Below are 20052 nucleotides of genomic sequence, written 5' to 3' on the forward strand. Positions count from 1 at the left end.
CAATGCCACACAGCTAATAGGGATTGGCTATTTGTAAGAAGCATATTAGAGAAAAACAGTATGTTATAACTTGGGGCCCTTTTAGCTAAGACATGATTATCCATAATTGTTGGAAGCAAAACAAGAGAAGCAGAGATTCTGCGGAATTTCAAAAGATACACATTCACAATGGCTCAAATACCAAATGCAGAGTAATTATGAATAATTCACTGTCCACCAGCATGGCACTCTGAGAGCCCTAAGGGATCTGACTGTAGGTCCAGTCCAGGTCAATATTTCATTAACAATTCAGAGGATGGAATTCAGAAACACTGACTGCATTCCAAGTGATACCATACGTTTACAAGGTAAGATTAAATTGCAACATCGTTCTCATAAGCTGGAACAACGGAACTAAAGTCATGAAAATAAGAAACAATTATCTATAGGAGTAATAATACTGAAGAAGTCAGAAGCCCAGTTTCTTTAGGATTTAACCAGAATTTGCAACCTTTCTTTTACATTTTTTAATTACCAGATTTCCATTTTTCTGGAAGCTGGTGTTTCAGTCTTCAGATCCAGACAGATCCCCATTCTTCCATAACAATCCTTCTTTTTCTCCGCTGCTCTCCCCCAGACAAACCTCCACCAGCTTCCAGAACTACAAGCCTCTGACACCTTTTATCTCTGCATTAGTAAAATCAAACTAAAAACGACTTAAAGCTGCTATACACACGTAAAGTTATATACTCCATAACAGAGAATCACTACCGGGAAGCATAATTAGCTAAAAATGTAAACAGACAAAAATGAGGTCAGAGACATAAAATAGCATCATTGAAAACATCTAGATTAAAAGTAGAAACATCAAGTACAATACAAAGCAAAAACAAATCCTAAAAAACACCACCAGATTTTGACAAAAATTTGAGACATAACCTTAACAGTCATTTTGCTTGTTAGTCTTAAAACGCAAATTCTAAAATATCATTTTAAACACTTTTTTTTCTTTTTTTTTTGAGATGGAGTCTCACTCTGTCGCCCAGGCTGGAGCGCAGTGGCACAATCTCGGCTCACTGCCAGCTCCGCCTCCCGGGTTCATGCCATTCTCCTGCCTCAGCCTCCCGAGTAGCTGGGACCACAGGTGCCCGCCAACACGCCCGGCTAATTTTTCGTATTTTAGTAGAGACGGGGTTTCACCGTCTTAGCCAGGATGGTCTCGATCTCCTGACCTCGTGATCCGCCTGCCTCGGCCTCCCAAAGTGCTGGGATTACAGGCATGAGCCACCGTGCCCGGCCTACATACCTAATTCTTCAGCCCACAGGAAATCCGATGTTTTTGCCACTACGTTTATCAGGGTTTGAGCAAATAAATTCCTGATAGCCTGTCTATCCATTCATTTCCAAAGGCACTTAAAATGGAACTCAAGAAACGAGCACACACTTCACTGGGACCACACTCTGGTGATAACAAGAGTGAAGGATCTGCATGGAGATGACCAACACACGTCTCCAGGTGAAGAATTATAAGCCAATCCCCTCCATAAGGGGCACAAACATCTAAGCACCTTTCCACAGGCATAACGTCCTCTTGTGACTCTTTCTCCCTTTGTCAACTTAACAGCATTTTGTCTAAATCAGATAATGACAAAGGTTCTTCAGGGATCCAGTTTTGTTTAAGGGAATTTGGATTCTACCTCCTTTCCATCAGTTTTCTTATGCTTATGACATAAGCTAGTTCTGCCTGTGTGTGATGCTCAGCCCGTATTAGATTACTGAGAGCAAACAAAATACTTATCGCCCACCCACATCCATAATGCAAATATAAATGACTACTGACATAACTTCTCTGTGCTGCAACTGATGTGTGAGGAAATTCACGGCTTCTTTTATTACCATGTGAAGAGAGAGTTCCCAGTGTAGCCCACAGATTCAAAAATCATATTCAGAAACTTTTTCTCTGAACCCAAACAATGACATTTTTATAAGACATACCCCTCAGGTACCCCCAAACAGGCCAAGGAATGTGGCCTTTTTTTTACTGATCATTTACTTAGTACTTACTTAGTATGAGCTTTTAAAATAAATTAAAATGGAGAGGTGTAATCTAAACCTTCACTCCTTGCATAAACCTCACACACATTTAAAGAAGGGCCACAGTGTAAAATTTAACAGAAAAACCGATGTCAATTTCTTGTAATACGGTCAATTGCAAAAAAAATGCAAAGATTTTTCTACAACCTCCCAAGTGTTGTACAAACCCAGTCTGTAGGTCATATAAAAAGCGAAGCACACTGTTCTACATGTAAATAGAGTATTAAATAAGTAAAATGTCTAGATTTATATCTTAACAAAAGGAAGTACAATCTTAATACCATTAAGATGCACTCAAAATGAAATCACATAACTGTCTAAAACGTAAAGTGCTATTTGAAGTTTTATTCCCTACCTAAAAGAATGTTAGAGCACCTAGCTGATACTAAATGTCAAATGTCCTTTATTGGACAAACAAAACCTAATCAGCGAGAACTCCCTTTTCTCTCTCCAGGTGTCCTCTTTAAAAGCCATGACCCTGGAAACCCAATCCACTGTGAGGAGAAGCCATTTGCAGTAGGTACATCTCCAGTATCTTATCGGAGGACTAAGGAGGGGATCCCACCACAGACCACTACAGGGTACCAAGGCGCCTCAACCGCAGCATGAACGACATCTGGGCCAGATCATCCTTGGCTGTGGGGTGGGCTGTCTGATGCACTGGAAGATGTTTTACTGCGCCTGTAGCCTCTATTTACTAGATGCTAGTGGCACCCCCCCCCTCTTCTAATTGTGACAATCCAAAGTCTCTAGACATGGCCAGATGTCCCCTGGGGAGATTTCCCCAGGTTAAGAACCACTGGACTAGATCAATGCATTTCTGGATCACTAAAGACATATGAAACTCGACAGTCTATACATGTATTAAAAACTACAAAAAGTACTTGAATAACACTAATAAGCCAATTTTAAAAATGGAGCGATGAAGAACTAAATTTACCACCAAACTAAATTTGGTGAATACCAACACACTTAGTTTATCAAGGAAATGAGTCTATCACAAGTCTATATCATTCATCCATGGAATTGAGATTATCTGACAACTGGAACAATGTTCTCAATCTTCATGAGAACCATCTGTTGAGTTACGTCTCATCGTGAGGGCCTTGGACTAGAGATGAAGGGGCTATTGAAATCACCTGTCCTGCCTTCAATTTTGTGGGAGAAAGTGAAGGCCAGCGCCAGAGGGGAACTAATTAGCCTATGGCAGAACAGAAAGCAGAACCAGGGGTCCTGCCCACACATACGCAGGCTTGGTGTCCCTTACAACTGCCAAATATTGCAGCAACAGGCGGTGGAACCTGCTACATTTCCTTAAACCAGTACTGATTTCTTCTGACACCTGATTTCTGTCCTATATGTCATCAAATTAAAAGAAAAAACCAAACCCATAAGGACATTTACAGAGGGGAGATGGCATTTGTGAGCTTCTCTCTGTGAGGCAGAGGAGCAGGAGCCGCTGGGAGGCCTGGCAAGCACACAAGTGCACTTACCATCGGGTCCTGGGGGTCCTACAGGGCGCTACTGCCAGCTGGCTGCTCCGCTTGGTCTAGACAAGAAAGAGGAATGAAACACAAGGAAAGTGAAATGGAAATGATGACAAGGAACAGCAGAGGGACAGGACAACACTATGTGCATGAGGAAAAGAAATGAATACATCAAGATGAGAAATTGAATACAACAGAAGGAAAACAGCAGTTATCTACTGCATCAAGGTGCTCACATGCCAAAAATAATGTTTAACTGTGTACTTAGTTGCTGAGAATAAGACCAATGTAGTATATTCATTCTTGGGCCTGTACTGTGCCCTTATTGTAAAACTGATGCCCCTGCCACTTAATGGATCAATTTTGCTAGAAGCCCCCAAAGTCCCAACGCATAAATCACTTTACAAGGGAGACACCCAAAGGGCAGAGATGTGAAATAACTTGCCCAATGCCACACGACTACAGTAGCTGTAAAGCCAGAATGAAAACTCAAGGGCCAGGAGCAGTGGGTCACACCTGTAATCCCAGCACTTTGGGAGGCCAAGGCAGGTGGATCACCTGAGGTTAGGAGTTCGAGACCAGCCTGGCCAACATGGTGGGTGAAACCCCATCTCTACTAAAAATAAAAAAATTAGCCAGCCATGGTGGAGGGCACCTGTAATCCCAGCTACTTGGGAGGCTGAGGCAGGAGAATCACTTGAACCCGGGAGGTGGAGACTGCAGTGAGACGAGATCGTGCCACTGCATTCCAGCCTGAATGACAAGGGCAAAACTCCATCTTAAAAAAAAAAAAGAAGGCTGGGCGCGGTGGCTCACGCCTGTAATCCCAGCACTTTGGGAGGCTAAGGTGGGCAGATCACGAGGTCAGGAGATCAAGACCATCCTGGCTAGTGCGGTGAAACCCCGTCTCTGCTAAAAACATAAAAACATTAGCCGGGCGTGGTGGTGGGCGCCTGTAGTATAGTCCCAGCTACTTGGGAGGCTGAGGCAGGAGAATGGCGTGAACCCGGGAGGCGGAGCTTGCAGTGAACCGAGATCGCGCCACTGGACTCCAGCCTGGGCAACAGAGCGAGACTCCGTCTCAAAAAAAAAAAAAAAAAAAAAAACTCAAGGACAAAATGTTAAAAATGTTCTTTCTCTTAATAGTTATTTCTTAATATCAATAATGACTTAATATGCATACTTTTTCTTTTGAGACAGGGTCTTACTCTGTCTCTCACTCTGTCATTCAGGCTAGAGTGCGATGGCATGATCTCGATTCACTGCAGCCTCGACCTCCTGGGCTCAGGTGATCCCTCCTGCCTCAGCCTCCTACGTAGCTGAAACTACAGGCATGTGATACCATGCCTGACTAAATTTTGTTTCTTTTTTGTAGAGACAAGATCTTGCTGTTGTCCAGGCTGGTCTCGAACTCCTGGGCTCAGCAATCCTCTTGCCTTGGCCTCTCAAAAGTGCTGGGATTACACATGTAGTCACGGCATCCAGCAGCATATCTTACTTTACAAAGCACTCTACATCCATTATTTCACTGGTTTCAAGTGCAAGTGAAAAAAGTTGCATAAAGACTTGCATCGGCCAGGCACAGTGGCTCATGCCTGTAATTCTAGCACTTTGGGAGGCCAAGGTAGGCAGATTGCTTAAGCTTAGGGGCTCAAGACCAGCCTTGGCAACATAGTGAGACCCCTGTATCTACCAAAAAAAAAAAAATAATAATAATAATAGAAAAAATTAGCTGTGCGTGGTGGCGTATGCCTGTGGTGCCAGCTACTTGGGAGGCTGAGGTGGGAGGATCACTCGACCTCAGAAGGTCATGGCTGCAGTGAGCCATGATCATGCCACTGCACTCCAGCCTGGGCGACAGACTGTCTCAAAAACAAAACAAAGACTTAAACTGCATTTATAGTTAAAAAAAAAAAAAAAAGCAACAATCAAATTGGAATGCTTTTTTTTATTTCTATTTTATCCTGTGCCAGAAACAAGTCAACAGCACAGAACCCTGATCTGAACAAGTATGATTCACCACTGAGTAATATCAATAAAACTGGATTTTGTAGTGAAATAGTTACCATACAAAGACATTCAACAGCCATAATGACTATTTTCTAAGACTATGTATAGCATTATACCACTGATGCCTGGGATATGAGTTACAAAATTAAAATTGCCTAAAGCATCACATGAAAAATTTAACCTAGGTCTGGACTATGTTCTACCAGCCTAATAAACTGGACAGACACAGTAGGAAATTCTAGAGAATAATGTTTCACCTTAAAATGTTCAGGCAGTAGAGAGAATGCAAAATTCTGGGAGCCTTGCTCAAGTTACATTAAAAATTCATCACAAAAGTGAAGGCTCATGCATTTGGTGATTTAAATGAATTAAATTTAAAACTATATGTAACTCTAGATGTGCTGCCTCCTCACTGGGGAGCTATCCAACTCTGAAGGATAAAATCAGAATTAAATATCTGTGCACAGAAGTTAGGTCCATCCGATCTTCACTTGGGGAGCTTCACAGTTGGTTCCAAATCAGACAAGACTCCAACTGGGAGATTTCCACAGCTGTACCATGAACGGTCATCGAGGACACGGGCTTCCCAACAGGGCTGATACCAACTCACCAAGGTGGGTTGTGCCTGCTGCCTCCAGTTCCTCTGCTCTCCATCAGTCCTTCATCCTTGCAACTGAATTTCCACCCTCTCTACTCTACAGGCATCCAATTCCCATGGCTATCACTAATACCATAATTACAAAACCCAACAGTTCTTCAGGCTTTATTTGCCCCAAGTTTCTCCTTCACATTTGACAACTTGGTATTTCTTTCATTCTTAGAATTCCTCGTCCCAGCCTTAAGACACTACTATCTAGAATCTCACCCTTTTGCAGAGTCTTCCTCTTCTTCCTGCCCCTACATAAGAGGGCCCTTCCTAGGAAACTGAAGACTGGAACCATGCTTTCACACTAGGTTGAAGAAAGGCTTTGACAAAAGCATATGACTAAGCTGAGGGCACAGACCCTAGGGAACAGGGTAGATGCTGAACTCACTATGCTCAAGGCTGAGAGAAGAACCAGAACACTCTGGAGCAAAAAGAGCCTTGAAGGTCATCTCCGTCACCTGCACTTCAGGTAAGAATGAGCAATGCATTATAATATACAGCCTTTCAAATTTTTCAAAGTCAAAGGTGTCTTTTGTGACAGCAGGCCAGCTGTGGCACTAGTATCACTCAGGATACATCTGGTTTGGAGTAAAGTTAGAGTTCTCAAAGCAAGATGAAAAGGCTTAACTGGGAGGAGAAAAGTATAAAGTACATGTTAAATGACTCCTATAAAATTTTTAAAAATTACAACCTGTAATAGATCGTGTTGGTAAGGAAGAAGAATCGATGGATAATGGCAAAGTTGTTATCTTAAGAATGGCCAAGTGTAGGCCAGGTGCGGTGGCTCACGCCTGTAATCCCAACACTTTGGGAGGCCGAGGCAGGCAGAACACGAGGTCAGGAGCGCGAGACCAGACTGACCAACACGGTGAAATCCCATCTCTACTAAAAATACAAAAATTAGCCAGGCGCGGTACCACCACGCCTGTAATTCCAGCTACTCAGGAGGCTGAGACAGGATAATCGCTTGAACCCAGGAGGCGGAGGCTGCAGTGAGCCTAGATCCCGCCACTGCACTCCAGCCTGGGTGACAGAGCGAGACTCCATCTCAAAAAAAAAAACAAAAGAATAGCCAAGTGATGCTATGTGTGAGATGGTGAAGGTCGACTGGAATTAGACCTCAGCTCTGCTGCATATGTGCCTAGTAGTTCAACATTCTGCAGTTGGGTTGATGATAGAGAGGAAGAGAGAAGCTGGAAATGGATACCTAAAATTAAGTTTTCCATAAGGAATTAACAGTTCATTTCAATATTCTTAATGTATGCTTTAATGTAAGAGAATGACTTGGTACTCTGGAAGTCATCAAATGTCATTAACAAAAGAACTGGGAGACTTGGGCAGAAGGACTGATGGGGGCACCAGTGTGCCTCAACCAGAAATGCTTTCAGAAAGGTTCGCAGCGGGGTGGGTGTGGTTATCAGAGGATCACAAGTGGCTGTTACAACTGGTCAAGGCGCAATCAGTGGCAAAGCAAGCCCCATAGATCTGAAGTAGTAAGACACTGCAACAGTTAGTTTTTATAAAAGTTAACATGCCATGCATTTTCTATAGTTTCCTTTTTCACTTAAAATAACTTTGAAACTTATCTGACAGTAAAAAATTCTGTTAAGCTCGTTTGGCATAATTTCAAATCTTTTTCTGCAGTTAAAGTCACCAAGAACTATCTGTAATCATGGAGGCAAATTATAAAAATAAAACCTCTCTGCTTTTAGGTAGCTCATGGTATTAAAACACAACTCTAGGTTTTGCTTCCAACAGAAACAATGGAAAAGTTTTAGATTTTGCAGTTCTGCAGATTGCAGTATAAATTCCTGAAATGCTTGCTTCCCACCAGGGGGGCTGTTGCACAGCCTCTGCAGCTGTGGAGGCTGCAGGCTCCCCTAACTCTTCCAAATGTCAGGCTGATAGGAGAACAGCAAAGATCCATCGGAAGGGAGTCCGAGCTTTTATGCTGTCAGAAAAAGGCTTTCAGTGGTTTTGACTGGATAATTCCACATCTTAAGAAAGGGCTTCCCAAACAAACTTCACCAAATTCAAGATAAGAAAGCATTAAGTTTCCTTACCTTCTTTGGAGCCTCAAAAAGTGTTGTGGCATGAACAAAATGATTTGGGAGAATAATTAAATATAAACAAGATGCTGACCTGTTCTACTTCATAATCAATTTCTAGGTTTCTTTCTCACGTTTTTTTAGTAGCCTGAAAAATGTACCTAAAATCTGAAAACCTTACATATAAATAGTGAAGAGGCAACTACAAAATAAAGAACCTAATTCAACTTATGGACTCAGCCCCCCGTGGCCGAAAAAACCAAAGTGGGAGGTGTTGTAGAGGAGGTGCATTTCCAGTACCTGGCAACCCTGAAAACAGAAGAGACAGCCACGCCCTCGAGAATTGCTTACTCTCAGCTAAGAAGAAAATCATGTTTCCCCCTTTAAAGCCCATGACAAATTTTACAATACTGCATCCTGATGAATTAACTACAACATCGTTTTAAAATATTTTCAAGGAGTAAAAATTTGACATAAATATGAAACAAGATACAATGAAAACACTCAAAATTCATTATTCACATTTGGTTACAGAAATGCCCATATGAACAATGGTCAAGCCACATGACTAATTAATCAAATCAGGCTACGATATATCCACAGAGATAAATTTAAGGAAAATCAAGAGGATATACATTCAGATTTTGGCAGGTGGCTCCCAGTGAGAGAGTATTGATAACGGTATGATATTTCTATCTGATTGTATTTTCTCAGATGAGCACTTGGTTATATTACACACAAAAAAATGAATACATGATTTTTCATAAAGAAGACGCCAACAAAAGTAAAAATAATGAGATAATTGAAAATGTTTTTATTGGTTGAGACAAAATATAACACTTTAAAATTTTGTAAAATACGCAGTTTTACAAGTGCTATTTGGAAAAAGCCTCTACTTTGTACTTGGCCTGGATGGCAAAAAGTACTGCTCAAGTGTTCCTCTCTTGTCTACTGCCTACCCATACAACTCAGGAAAACCGTTCAGGAAAAAACCACAATCCCCAGTAACATCAAACCCACAATGGACACACAGTTATAAAGACTTTAAAGGGATTAAAAATACAAGAGATACCATTAAATAGCCAAAAATGCTTAGCATTCAAATTACCCTGTTAACCTTTTGGTAGACATCTTTCAATTCTATGCTACACATCATCACTTCAAACAAAAAAATCATCTGTTTCCTCTTTCCAAACAGCCACATACCCCATATTCTTTTTCCTGTTCACCGCACTTGGTTATTATACCCATCATTATTTAAATCAAATATCTAATTTAAACAATCATGTTGAATGCCTGCCAGTATTAACCTAAGGGTCGATGTCTTGGCAGTTGGCTGTGATCATCATTCTTTACCTCAGCCTTTATTTTGCTTCTCTTAAAAATGCAAAGACTAAGCAACGGCATTTGAATATGCCACGTTTTAGCAGAGGTTTATAAAAACAAGAGCATTTACAGAGATACTAAGCTACCTAATCACTCGGCCCACCATGAAATGAGGCACTTTTATTCCAGCACAGGTTTTCAGACTCAGCTCCACTGCTGCTGATCAACCAGATCCCACTGCTGTGGAGGATCTCAACTGTGCCCCGGCCACCTCCTGCCTGCAGCTGTGCCTCTATGAGCACTCACGGACCGACACATCATCCACATAATCGCAGGGGAGGATGTAAAGTTCCATCCACCAAGGGAGCCAGGTAAAGCCGGGAAGCCTGAGGAGCGCGCGCTGCGGACCTGGCCTTGCTAACAGGCTCTGGCACTGAGAATGGAGACTTTCAGAAGCACACAATCTTCCTTGGTGCTGGTCTCCAAGGATTATCCCACATTGTCCTTGAGCTGAGGCTTTTCTATTTTTTGCCAATATAGGGGTAAAGTAATGCCCACAGGGAACAAACTGAGCCTGGGAGGAAGGCTCACAGAGGACTAGGGCTTGAAACAGGAGTCCTTCCTAGGCCAGCGTCCAATGGCTGGTGGAAAGGGTCTCTCAACCTATGCACTCATTTCACCTGCTCCCAGCAGGTTCCTGTGTCTCCAAGGTTACTCGTGCTCCCTGCAAACAGCTGACGCTAACTGAGGTGAGACAGTGGGCTAGGCTCTTGTCCCCTTCCCCAGTGTGGTGGTGGCACTCACAATAGTAGGTCCTCAAGGTAAGTTTGGTCCTCAAAAACAGATACCCATAAAAGTGAAATAGCATGAAACACTGCTGCGCAGCCCTTGGGCCATGATTTGATTAACAAGAAATAATCCTATTCGAGGCAGATGGGAACCAGCTCTGATATATACTGGTAATACTGATCGGATACTGTTGTCAAAGAGAAGTAAATGAGGTAATGCACAAAACGAATGCCACACAGTGCCTGGCACAGACTCAATAAATGGAATCGATTGTAAGGAGTATCCACAGATGCTACTAAACAAATTACAGAAAGTGCACGCCTACAAATCTAAATTGTCGGCATATGTTCCTTCATATGAAGACAATGGCGTTCTGCTTCCACTAACAATTCCTAATTCATCCATTTGTTTTGTTCATTTGTTCTCCGCTGATTCACAGGATCCCACCCAGATATTATTATAAAAATGTACAAGTCCAATGAAGACAGAAGTTTGAGAGAATTCTGTCACTCACTCACTCACGTCCACATCAGTATATAACTAATGCTCTAACAGTGTAAGCTGTGAGTGTATTTCATTTTTAAAGTCTGTAACCTACTGATTTTATTGCTTCTAACTGTCTCTGCTTGAGTTTGAAAACTGAACATACTGGTTCACTGTGGTGGTTCTTAATCTTTCGGAGAGGAGACTTCTGAGTATCAGGTAACACCTAAAGCCCTTCTCCCCAGTCACAAACGGACGTAAACACAACATTTGGTAGACAACATTGGGGGTCAGGGACTCCTGTGTTATTACAAAGTTAAGCTGTGAGTTTGTACAAGCATTGTGTATCAACAGAAGGAATGTACCTGTGCGACTGCTGAAAAAGAACTCCAACTCCTCAGAAAGCCCAGTCAAGATGCTGCACAGATCATCGGGACATTTCTTCCCGGAAAACTGGTATCGTCAAATTAATTAGCACCTTCTAAGAAAATTGTCCTTTCGTCCATTTGTTTTTTTTCCTGATTTCACACCCAGAAAGACTGTAAAAAAAAAATCTGTCATATACAGCCCTGAAACTGCTCCCACACAATTACTTTCAGGGCTGTCTGATAATTTAATACCTAAGAAAATGTTAAGAAAAATTCATTCACATAAAATCCTGTTATAACTGTCATGAGTGCTTTGGACCACATAAAGGTAAGACGAGCAAACTGTGAGACGTGTTTGCTTCTGCCCAGGCAAATGGAACAAATCAAATTCCAAGAGTTACCTAATGTACCAACCTATGTCACCACAGGTGTCCTCGTTTGGTTAACAGTGAAACAAGACAGCTTTTAAGAGAGAAGCAGGTTTCTTGCACATGAAGAATTCCTTAGTGCCACGATGTAGCTATTTAGGTGCAGATCCAAAGAGGCCCTTTACTCTTAAATAATTTGAAACTAACTTAATTCACTCCACGATGCAAAAGGAAAATATATGGATTTTAAGAGAACTTGTTACACAAGATGGTGAAACTGTTCTTTTTTTTTTTTTTTTTTTTTAGAAGTGTGCCAACCGGCCAGAGAACGGCAGTTACCACAGAATGTATTTTGCTGGTGCCCACCATTACAATGGGATGAACCAAAGGTTGGTGTGCCAGGAATGTTCCTATAATGTTCTCAATGCTCACAGCAACCCTGTAGGGTAGGTAGCTCATATTCCCATTTTATAGACAGACAAATTAAGGACCAAAACATGGAGAGTAACCCATCCGAAGTCACAATGCAATTAACTGGTGCAGCTGGTATGTGAATCTGGTCTCTTAATTCCAAGGCTATGTTCTGGTGTATCACAATAAATTCTGCATACTGCACATCTCCTAACACTCAAGGTATAGCTGGGTCAGCAACTTTCCCCCTCTCCCCTCCAGCCAACATACACGCACACTCCAGGCTCATTTTAAACAAGCTATCCATTTTCAAAGTACTGATCAATCTGCATCTAATGCAAAAGCAACACTGAAGCCCAAGCAGTATATTCCCACCCACTAAAAAAAATTTTTAGGCAGGTTTTTTTTTTTAATGTGCTTAGCATAGAAACTGAAGGTAGGGGGAAGCACAAGAATCATTTGCTATGAAAACAAAGTTCACCAATTCCATGTACTTTCTGACAATCACCCATGAGATTTATAGGATCCTGTCTTTAAAACTTAAAAGGGTCAGACAGAAATTGAGTAAGTATCACTTTTTCTTGATTTAATATTTTCTGCACTCTACTACAACCCCAAATTTTATCTTGGCATACAAACAGTAATTTACATTATCTTCTATCCTGAATTCCTGGATTTATAATAACTAAAAATAGGTATTAAGCTTACCACTCAAATTTGATCTTATCAAACATGCCCATGACCCACCTAACAAGGGAAGGACACTGTGGATCACACCTTTAGCAATTAACAAAATTCCTAAAATCAAGTAGATTTGGAATCTTAAACCCCTGGTCCAAAAATCCAAGATTGAGACCACTGACAACATATGATATTTATTATTATTATTGATACTTTTTCCTTATTTTCTTGGATATCAGAGGGAAATTATAATTTCAACATTAGTGCTAATCCTACAAAAATTACAGTCCATCGTGTGTAAACAGTCAAGGAGATTGTTCCACATATAAAAGATCAAAACTACAACTATTATCATCATGGTGCTGCCCACAGCGTAAACCTGCTACAGAAGGTTAGAAGACTTGGGACCCAGCTATGACCAACATTAACATCGTCATGGCAAAAGCACCAAGACAAGAGGTGGACAGTAGGAACTCTCATTTCTCACAGGCCCTTAGACATTCTGCTTATGGCCAGTAATCTCTTTATTCCAGAGAAGCAGGCTCTGATAATCCCATACATGAAAGACAAAAATGTAGCCAACAGAACCAGAAAGGCATATCCTACATCTCAAACTGGCACAGAATGAAAACTGAACCTGAGAGGCCAAATGGTAAAAAGAATAACAAAAGGCTCAGAAACTGCATTGTTGCCCATTCTAAACGGCATTGCTGCCCATTCTAAACGACATTGCAACTTCAAACATTGCACATAATTCCATTTTGGGGTTCTAAACATGGGTGAACAAACCAGTTTGCCTTCATTTTTGTGGCATGTGGTGTTTCAGGAAATCTACAAAAGACTGCCCCAAGAGGTAGGATTATAAATACAAGAAAAAAGATTGTTTATCGCTGTAGTTTTCATTTAAAAAAAAAAAAAAAAAGGGTAGGGGAATTTTAGCCTAAGCAATGCTGTATTAGTTTTCTTTTTAACCGGTCAATCCATTGCTACTGTCCATAACTGGTAACAGACAGCTAATTCACTAAGAGTGAAATTAGTTTTTCATCATTCAGACACTGATTAAACTAACAAGAACATATAAAATTGAAAGTCATGAAAAGTATCAAATTAGCAGTATTTTAGATGTTATATTCTTATCTTATAAACTGTTATTTTTATATACCACACACACACAGTATCATTATCTTATTCATTAGAATAAATCTCTTGCCTCTGAAACTATTCAAATAGTCTATTAAAAATAAAAAATGGTATGTACTTTTAATATATAAGCATCTAAAATAACTACACATTGACTAGATTATTAAAACTTTCATCAAAATATTTTTAAATTTCAGGATCATGGCCACAGAAGCAGGAATAGCAAGCAGCTACAATAAATGCTCCAGAACACTGAGAATTTTCTAGTCTCTTACCCAGAATCCCTTAGGATATTTTCTTAATACACGCACCAAGTTTTAACCTTTTAAACAAAGTTACCTTCTCCTGTTTTTCAGAGAACAGGTTAGAACAGAAAGAAAAATGCTAAAGACCTTTGAAAATTGAAAGCATAGATTACAAACTGTAGTTCTGCCTTGCCTACAGTACGTTTGGGTGGTTGGGGCGGGTGTTAACTACTTACTTTTTTTATTTTTATTTTTATTTTTTGAGACAAAGTCTCACTCTGCTGCCCAGGCTGGAGTGCAGTGGTGCGATCTCGGCTCACTGCAACCTCCGCCTCCCGAGTTCAAGCGATTCTTGTGCCTCAGCCTCCCAAGTAGCTAGTATTACAGGCTCCAGCCACCACCACGCCCAGTTAATTTTTGTATTTTTAGTAGAGACGGGGTTTTACCATGTTGTCCAGGCTGTTCTCAAACTCCTGACCTCAGGCAATCCACCCACCTCTGCCTCTCAAAGTGCTGGGATTACAGGTGTGAGCCACCGCGCCTGGCTACAACTTACTAAGTCTTAACAATCAAATAAAGTACTCTGAGTAAAAGTTCCAAGTAGAAAAAGCCACATTACATTTGGCTACAAACTCAAGCAGTTTTAAAAATTTTATATAGACATACATATTCTAAGAATCTATCGTGGGATAAAGACAATGAGGAAATCAACGCGTGCCCCTCCTTAGGAAAATTCAAGAGCACACATGGATAGGTTAGGGTGACTCTTTTCACCTTCTGGTCTTCTTTAATGCTTCTCCTCTGGAATGAGTCAAGCAGCTCTAGGAAAGCTTTATCAGCAAACAAAACCTCTTAGGAAGGTACTGCTTCAAATAGTTCATGTGCATTCCTCTTAAATGAAAGTTAAAAAAAAAAAAAAAAAAAGCTATCCACCTCTGCAAATAAACATTTTGGCAAAACAAATAAAAAACAAAATGTCACCACCTAAAGCTGAAAAGACTAACAAGCATGATGTAACTCAATTATATCCACAAACAAATCAGAATTGCACTTACAGTTTCTGTAATTAATCTTTAGACTACACATTAATTAAAAAGCATGTTCAGAGTCTATATAACATTCAGCTTAAGAAAACTTTAAAATGTGTATTTTTATTGGTGGAACAACCAGACTGTTAACCCAGTCTCAACGCAAGACCAGTGCTGCAGAGCTGACAGCTAAAGCTGCTCATCAATAAGACAAAATGAAAGAGCTCTATAATCCTAAACTCGATCCTCTGCACTGCAGAGGGAGTTAGGCAAAAGCAATGTCTTACTGTGCTCTTTTGGTTTCAAAACTAATGCCAAAATAATATAAAACCTAAGAGAAAGAAAATATTCATTAGAAACTTAAACCAACAAATATGTCATTTAAAAAACACTTGAAAGACAATAGCTAGAAAGGGGTAAAAATGCAATCTGTGTTTTTAGAAACTATTTGGGGTGTTTGAAGGAATACAATATACCTATGCAATCCATAAACCTCCAAAGCAAAAACAGCTGAAGGTGTCACCATGACTGGTCTCTCCTACACCAAACACTTCACTTAATCATAGTCTTGGTATTTAGGATTGAAGTGGGCACTTCTTACAGTGAGCAGTAAAAATTCACCTTGGCTAGTTAGTAAAGCAAATAAAACACTGCAATTTATACAGTATAACTGTCCTACTTAGAAACATTACGCATAAAAACTGGATTTAGACAGACAGAGCCTTTTATTTAGGACCTGTGTGAACTCGGCCAAAGCACATAACCCCTCGGAGCATCAGTTTCCTCTTCTACAAATGAGGATATGGATCTCAACTTTGCAGGATTATTGGGAGGATTAGCTATGGTATACACAGAGCAACCAACATAATGCTAGAAACGAGTGTAACTGCTGTCATTGTCACCATCAACAGAAGTGAGCGATTCATGGCATAATGACATGATGTGCAAATAAGTGTCAAGTCATGACATATGTCCACATCAAAATACATTGTAATAAATGAATTCAGCCAAGAACTCTTGTAATGTATGAAAACTGGTTTAATCTGAGTGGCAAAAAGAAAAACAGCTACTTGCAGTATTTCTCTTTTTCACTTAGAGAATAGCATTTTCAAGTAACTTTTGTTTCTCCATGTCATTCAGCTCCTCTAAACTATTTCAACCAAATTAGGAATACTAATAAAACACTCTGAGCCAGATGGATGGTCAAAATAAAACTTCAGGCCTGTACTTGGCAGCATGTGAAATATAAACAAGCCATCTGAATGCCAACAAAGTACCATGCCAGTCTACCTGAAACTTCAGCTTCAGTTCACCATACAACATTTAACTAAAAGAAAAGTCTAATTTCAACCTCCACAATGGTGTTCTTGGGATGTTTATCCAAGCCCTCAATTCTTTTTTTTTTTTTTTTTTTTGAGAAGGAGTCTCGCTCTGTCGCCCAGGCTGGAGTGCTGTGGCGCAATCTCGGCTCACTACAAGCTCTGCCTCCCGGGTTCACGCCATTCTCCTGCCTCAGCCTCCGGAGTAGCTGGGACTACAGGCGCCCGCCACCACGCCCAGCTAATTTTTTTGTATTTTTTTTTTTTTTTAGAAGAGACAGGGTTTCACCATGTTAGCCAGGATGGTCTCGATCTCCTGACCTTGTGATCCACCCGCCTCGGCCTCCCAAAGCGCTGGGATTACAGGTGTGAGCCATTGCGCCCGGCCTCCAATTCCTCAATTCTTTAGAGGCAACTTTAAATACAAAGCTACACCCTGTACATGCCTGTAATACCAGCTATTAGGGAGGCTAAGGCAGGGAGACAGCTTGAGCTCAGGAGTTCGAGTCCAACCTGGGCAACACAGAAAGACCCTGTCTCTACAAAATAAATAAACTTTAAAAGTTATTTTATTGAAAAATAAAATAACTACACCCTCCTCTCTATAATGCTCCCACGAACATTAGGTTTGAATGTCGTAACAGCTATCTGTAAACTGGAACATGAAATTGTCTAGGGAAAAAAAACACTGAACGAGTTTAAAAAAAAACAATAAAAATTCATCATTTAGAAAAATAACCTAGTGTTCATATTTAAGGAAAACACAGGAAATTAGGTTTTTTACTTTCAAATTATAAGTGGATTTGTAAAAATCAACTAAAGTATTTTGAACTAACTATAAGGATCTTGTTACCTCTTTTATATAGTTTAGAAAATTTAATCATAATCGAACTTTATTTCTGTATTAGGCAAGTCTTACCTTCCAATTCACATATGGACAAGAGAACCAAAATAACCACCTAAAAATAGGGCACAGCATGGTTCCCAATACACTCAATTATGATATTTAAAACTTTTTAATCATGGCATATGTTAGGATTTTTGCAAATCCACCCACTAAAATACAGCTAAAAATTTTGCAAAGTGCTTTGAAAAAGTTACGTTAATCCACATAATTTCCCTGTAAACAAGGATAGACATAAGAATCAAAGGCACAAAACGAAAATACTGACCAACATTTTCATCTAAATTTGGAGCAATTCAGTAGCAGCAGCAGAACTGCAAATTTTTTATAATTCCCGAACTCCTACTGTTGAAAAACTACTAATTAAAACCGTACTGAGCTTTTAAAAATGGACCACCACCATAACAGCAGCAGAGAGTTCATCCTGGCAGGCAACCACCAGAGACGGAACATTCAATGCTCAGCAAAGGCACCCTCAGCTAGGAGGCAGCCAGAAAGCTACAGCAGAGACAGGCCCCTCCAAGACTGACCAACCCAGAAACAGCTCATTTGTGTCTCATGCCACAAGCTTGCCAGCATAAAGCCAGACACAGGAATACTGCCATGTCCAAGCACTCCACATCCTGCTCCAGCACCTGCAAACAGGAACCACAGGCCAGTGCCCTATAAGTCAGTGGGCACAGGACCTGCCCACCAGGCACCCAGTAGGCACAGGGCCCATCTACCATCATCCTCAGACACCACAGCCAGGCCTCTGTCATTCAGCTTAGAGCCTGAAACAGAGCTGCTGGCTGCTACGAAAGGTTAGGAGATCAAACTCCATGGAAGCCCGTCCACTCTCTGCTTTTATTAAATGTATTCTCTAAGTTCAACTTTAAATGGAACCAATGCTGTCACTTCTGTTGTTGTCAACTGCATGTAGGAGTGGACAAAAAGCTCCACATTATGTAGAAGAAAAGGCATGGGAAAACTGGTTCAAATTCTGACTGTGACACTCATTGGTAGGGTGATCTTGGACAAGTTATCCAATTTTGGAAAGTGTCCTTTTCCTTCTCTCCCACATCAACCAGAACACCCACTAAGTCTGACCTGTGCGTGGCTGTCATGAAACGGACTGGAGACTCCGCACTGGAGGAGGATGCTGCCTGCTGTAGTCATCTCTCTCATCTCCCCCACCAACCAACCCAGCCACTTGGTGCAGCGCCTGGCAGAAAAAGGGCCAATATATGTCCATTTGCAGAACTGAGTTTCATAATCCAAAAATACTCATGTAGGTTTCTACATGAGTAGAACTGCTAATAGAACTAGGTCCCTCTTCCTGGAGCCCTCAGCCCCTAGAACTTCCTGTGTCACTTATGTCACAACCTCAGAATGGTCACCCCTGATCTCCCACCTACAGTCAGGCCATACCTCCTCCACCCACCCTGCAAAACACTACTGACATGACAAGGTTTACCTACTTCATCTGTTGGCCTGTACTCCCCACACTCCAGAATGTGATTCCATGTGAACAGGGACCCTTGTCATTTTAGTTCTTTGCTGAAACTCCAGCACCCAGAATAGTGCCTGACACAGATGCAAGGAATACTTAAGTAACAGAGGGGAAGACCATCCACACAGTCACAACTTCTCAGTCCCCAAGGTTCCTCTTGATGTCCTCCTCCTTCCTCTCTCTGTTCTGAAACGTCCCCATCCTGCCACTCTTTCTACATAAAGGCTCCCTGGCCAGCCCAGCCCAGCTCAGCATCCCTTTTTCCTTCTCTTAGGGAGGGTCAATAGTCCTTACTGCCTATACCATCCGTGTTGCACTTTTTTTAGACTACCTTAGACTGAGTTATCTTTGCATGTGGCTGTCTTACCTCCCTATATTTTAAGTTTCTAAAGGCTTGTTATTTAGCACCTTTAGAGAAGAATTTCAAATATGTACAATTTCAAAAAACTTGAGTGTCGTCACAGTACCAAGGTTTTTAATTTAAACAATTCTGATCGCAGAGACAGATAAAATATTACTTTGCTAAGCTGATTATAATTTAACTGTTCTGTGGTGACTAAAAGTCGCTGAGATAAATATTTATAAGCTAGTTGATATTCTCAGGCACTACTGACGGTTTTTAGGAAGGACTATCTGAACCTACTAACTGACCTTAAGGAACTTGTTCTTTATAATTCATTACCGATTTTGTAATAAACTTTCTGTCTTCTTCACTGTCCAGCTTTCAGGTATAAAAACTTCTTGCCGCTATAAACTCTTCTCTCTTAATTTGCTGTGAACAGCGAGGTCAATAGGTTAGAACCTAAAATAAGGGTGAATCAGCACAGAATGAGGCTGTGACGTAGGAGGGAAGAGGGAAAGAAGAGACCCAGTGCTTATTTTGGGCTTACACAGGTGCTCCATAAATCCCCATTGATTAAATGAGTCACCAACTCAGTAGTTCCTCCGCAAGTAGCAGAGAAGTAAACGCCAGCCATGTTCTAAGGAGTGGTACTTACAGTTCCCAAGAGCCCACAGCTTCACAGAGCATGTTTCTATTATCTCACTTGCTCTTGACAACTTTGTGAGGTTAGGTGGCACAAGCATCATCGATATGATGATATTCATTTTTAAGGCTAGGGAAACTTCATCTCAGAAAGGTGACATGAGCTGTCCAAGATCGCACACCTGGTAAACGCCCAGGCATCCCGTCTTTTTCATTCCTTCCACTAAGCCCATTTGTAGAAAGCCACTG

General features: G+C 40.9%; 1 protein-coding gene across 7 annotated transcripts in view; it reads right to left on the bottom strand.

Moving 5' to 3' along the window:
• The window catches only part of PRDM2 (PR/SET domain 2), a 129743-nt gene that overhangs the window by 52357 nt on the left and 57334 nt on the right, over nt 1-20052 (bottom strand). Inside the window, exon 1 of one of the 7 annotated variants that reach the window (XM_034955778.3) lies at nt 515-3555. The exons of the other annotated variants lie outside the window; for them this stretch is intronic. The gene's annotated coding sequence lies outside the window, so the exon portion shown is untranslated. Of the gene's footprint in view, nt 1-514; nt 3556-20052 lie in introns of those variants that run through there. 7 annotated transcript variants of the gene reach the window in all.

The sequence above is a fragment of the Pan paniscus genome, chromosome 1, assembly GCF_029289425.2.
Source record: "Pan paniscus chromosome 1, NHGRI_mPanPan1-v2.0_pri, whole genome shotgun sequence".
NCBI classification, from domain to species: domain Eukaryota; kingdom Metazoa; phylum Chordata; class Mammalia; order Primates; family Hominidae; genus Pan; species Pan paniscus.